A 4,939-nucleotide genomic window follows, 5' to 3' on the forward strand; every position below is an offset into this window, starting at 1 on the left:
ACTAAAATATATATGTACGATAGAAAAAAAAACACTAAAACTAGGCTGCGAATAATATGGTAAGGGGTACAACCATATTATTTGTAGTTAGACTGATATAAACTTTTATGTTGTAGTTGACCACATGTTTTTTTACTATTAATTATCATTTCGAAGGTTCTAATAATATAATTTTCTCAAAATCATAGTTTTCAACTATTTTGCATTATAGTAAATCTATAGATACATGACAACTAGTACAAATGGAACAACTAAGAAATGTTACTATAATAATCTATCTAATTCGTAATTGTTTATTTATTTATTAAATTTTCAAGAGATAATGAATAATAACCACACAAAATTACATTTTAACTAGAGAGGGTAATATTTAGATAACATAAATAGTATTTATGTGAGAAACATGATAGCAATCATCATAAAGCGAACTATGTCATTCAATTTTGTTTGAGACTAATTAGGGAGATAAATGAAACAATCACACATAAAGATATGTATAACTAAAAGGTGTAATATCATATTCTCTCACCATATTCTCACAATTACAATTAAACCCACTGTTGAGCATAGTTATAGAAGTGTCAAACCCACCGTTGAACATAGTTATAGAGGTGTCAAAAATATAAGGTATGCATGTTGCAGTTTATAAAATCCCAAAATAACAACTCATCCCTAATTAGTCCTCGAATCAGAGTTGGCTTGCAGAAGGTGCAGTTGATGAAATGTCTTCAACGTTAGCTTCCTCATTGAGCCGCCTTCTCTTTAACCTCTTTAGACTGCCAAAATATAAATACAGTCAATATAAATACAGTCAAGAGTCAAGACAACCAGTAATAGCAAATACTAAACCCACACCCATTTACCCCATGGAAGTCGTGAGTGTATGTTGACACATTAAATAGAAGACTCACCAAACCATTGCGCAAATTGCACAATCTTTAAAAAATACCACACTGCTTTTTACTGTAAACAGTAATGCAGGTTCTCAGTATCATCTCAATTCAGAAACTTTGGTTTATCATTTTCAACTTAGTGTACATAGTTTTATGATATATAACATAATCACCTATCCATCATGACACTAAATAAGATGCAAATAAGTCATACCACAAGACTAACTGGAAAGTTTGCAATATAGATTAACAGTGAAAGAAGCATACCTGCAGCGGTCTGCAGGTCGTATGAGGGAACTGTGAAAGCTGATTGACTCCCAAGCAGCGCATTTGACACAATCAAGGATATAACAGAGGCCAATTTTATCACTACAATGGTAAATGGAGGCGAGTTTTCAGCACGTAGAGGTCTTAAAACGGTCTCAATAGCAAAGAAACAACCCGCATTGAAACCTGCAGCGAGAAAGAAGGATCGAGTAAACTCAGATTTACAACCATGAACAAGCCAAAGTGCGGTGAATTAAGTCTCTGCTTGGTAAAAACAAAGAAACGCAGTGCTTATCTCAGTACCCACGAAGAAGAAGAAGAAGAAGAAGAAGAAGAAGAAGAAGTCGGTGAGAAGGCCGTGGTCGACCTGAATCGGAGGGACGTGGTCGACGGTGGCCGGTGAGACTCATTCTGTGGGTCAAGGAAGATGAGGTAAGGGAATCTCCAAGAAGGCCGTGGTCGACCTGAATCGGAGGGACGTGGTCGACGGTGGCCGGTGAGACTCATTCTGTGGGTCAAGGAAGATGAGGCAAGGGAATCTCCAACCGGTCAAGGCGCCGATGATACAAATGGCGAAGATTCCCAGCCGTGGATGCGTCAGTCACTGACGCGTAGAAAGAATATGGTGTTTCTTTTGTCTAGCCCACATAACGATTGTCTAGCTCTGATAATTTTCCTCTCCCGCGGGACACTAATCTCCAACATGAATATGAATCAAAGAAGATTTAGTCGAAGAAGATGAATCAAAGCAGAAAGAAGTAATCTCATTTCCCTTTTAAATGTAAATGGCACTAAAGTAATAAAACAAACAAACCTGGTTTATAAGTAATAATCCAACTTTTCTGTATTGTTTTAGTAAGTCGGTTTTCAAACGTAATATTATTGTAATAAGACTATATTTTAGTAATATTCTAGGTAATTTCCCTTGTTTTTAATATATATTCAAGAGTTATAGATTATAAATATAGATCTATGAAACGACATCTTAGCTAATCAAATCATGAATTTAGATATATATTCACTTCTCTCTTTAAACAGAAATATATACAGTTATCTCTTTATCACAAAAAATATATTCAATTCTCATTTAGCTATTTAGAAATTATATATTAAAATATACTTTAGTTTATTATTATTATTATTTTGTCAACCATTTGGCCACAACAGGCCGGTCCATTAGCCAAATCCCTACATTTGTAAGGAGCGGGACTCAATCCATGATGTAATGGTGTCTTGTGCATTAAGCAATTACCATTGGCTTTATGTAAATGGATTGAAAATGAAATAAAATAATGTAATATCAAGATCATGTGAATTATTTATATTAAAGTGTGAAAATAAAACAGTCAATTACTCGACATTATTTTATACAACCCAAATATATATATTATAATCTTATATCTTTTAACTATTTAATCATCAAATTATTTATTAAGAGAAAATTTTATAATGTAAATTCAATTGAATAAATTTGTTACACAAAAAATTTAAAGAAACAAAATGACACTTGTGAAAAAACAGAGCATCAAATGACAATCTTTTGGAGATTGCCAAAAGAAAACTTTACTTTAGTATTAAATGCTATAATATAGTAAGGTTTCTTTCAACTCTTACTCTAAGAATCTGACGCGCATCATCATTATACATTAAAATTCTTTTAAAATCAGATACACATACAATTATTTATTTTCTTTTATAAATGTTTTAAAATGATTGCATATATCATCAAAAGATGAACAATAGTAAAAATAATTTACATTTTTGCAAAAATTATTCAAGACTTACTAAGATAATATTTCTTCTAAAGTTAGGAATTTCCCAAAAATGGATGATCCGAACAACAATACTATTGTTACCAGTGTTTTGTTGCTCGTTGGAAATTGAATCTAGGATAGAATGAAAGAAAATGTTTTAGTTTTCACAATAATCTAAAAGAGGATGTTTTTGTATGGCAATAGGTTGTTTTTAGAAAACCAAACTTTATACAATGTTTGAGCCTTTAAGAGAGAGAATGGATTGAGATCAAATATTAATGATCATAAATTCGCAAGTGTTTCAAAATAATAAGTTAAAAATGAGAAGTAATATAAACAAAAATGAAAATTAAGGAAAGTAGTGGGTAGATATAAGGCAATGCATAAAATGATGGTATTATTTAAAATCAAAACATAACTGATTATGTTCATAATTTATTCTGAAATTCCTAATATGAAAACTTATAAATTTTATGTAATTCAAAAATACCATGACGTTTGAAATAATAAGTGTGAAGCGAACAAAATAATTAAACAATTAGATTAAAACATCTCACAATCTTACGTAATTTTCCAGAAAGTAAGCTCAAAAATTTAATTTTATATAAACAATTTTTTTAAAATTTAAACTAATTTACTTAAATAATATCATTCCACCATCTTACTTAACTTTGATTCCGCTTGTGCCTGTGAAAATTATATAAGATTCAAACACATAAATTAAACCCTAGAATTATATAAGATTCAAACACATAAATTAAACCCTAGAATTCAAACCTATAAACTTAATTTAATGTTGGTTTAGTTCCGAGATGAAACCAAACCACACACTGATATAAGGTGGTTCTAGATTCTTGGAGGCTGTATATGTTTCTGATTAAAGAAGGGAGTAAGGAAATGTTGATATTTTTTTTTTATGGACCTATAGTTAATTAGGTCCAAACTATAGTTAATTAGGTCCAAACAAAAAAAATACATGTGTCAGAGAAATAGTAAGCCAAATGTCATCTTCTTAGCAAAAGTTGAGAAAAACCTTCTCATATTATATAAGATAATCAGTTAACCACTTATGTTTGGTAAAGTTTACTGAATTCAATATCAAATTATACACCAAATACACAAGCAGTCAACGAAACCACAAATCATCAACTAGAAAAATAGTTAGTGGAGAATAAATCTACTTGAATATTAAATAGAAGTTAGTCTAAGTGCCTGAACGTTTTAACTTGTAACAAATTATCTACACTTGATCGCAGGTTAGTCTATGGATCACGATCACATCCATAGCAAATTAACTTGTAACTAGTTCAATTGCTATTTTAAATCATATTATCTTTATATTATCTAATACTATAATATAAATAAATTTAGATAAAACAGAATATTATCAATTAAGATAAAATAGGAAAAATAAAATGCTGGAAAGCTAATAATATGTTGTAAACAGAGAAAACAAAGATTATGGTCCGAAACTGATGAAACAATACAAACACTAACACAATCTTCCCGATTTGATCAACCCATTTAACAAAAATGTTGTAGCCGTGCAATGTATCTATAACAAGAATCTAACACCAATATAATTAGATCGAACTTAGCTTAATATATATAATTTGATTCCATTATTACATCATACATACAACAAAATTAACGCTGAACAAATGAAAAGATGGAGTTCAAGTTCTTGAGCGACTTATTAGTTACTCTTGATTAACATGACCAAATATGAGAAGCAAATAATGTCAAATTCCAAATACAAGGTATGGAGACAGGGAATTTTGGAAGATTTGCTTGCCTGAAACTGAGAAGGCACAGATTGAAAAATAATCATCAAAGGTAGATTCCCAATTCTGATGAAAAAACTTAACATTGGCATGGCCACCAAAATTAGTTTTCACCGGACCATCCATAACACATAAACTACTATATATAAATAAAAGAGACCGAGAACAATGTGAGCCTTTTGCTATAGTGATTGAATGAAGAGAGGAAGAGATAGAATCATACAAGGGGTGATGACAGAAA

The 4,939-nt window shown here is 30.7% G+C and overlaps 1 long non-coding RNA gene across 1 annotated transcript; it reads right to left on the reverse strand.

The window, feature by feature from the left end:
• On the reverse strand, positions 494-1,252 carry LOC104766357. The gene is made up of 2 exons (XR_002036713.1): positions 1,161-1,252; positions 494-776 (listed from the first exon to the last, which is right to left on the reverse strand). It is a non-coding gene; the product is annotated as an uncharacterized LOC104766357 (long non-coding RNA).

This window comes from Camelina sativa, chromosome 19, assembly GCF_000633955.1.
Source record: "Camelina sativa cultivar DH55 chromosome 19, Cs, whole genome shotgun sequence".
Lineage (NCBI taxonomy): Eukaryota > Viridiplantae > Streptophyta > Magnoliopsida > Brassicales > Brassicaceae > Camelina > Camelina sativa.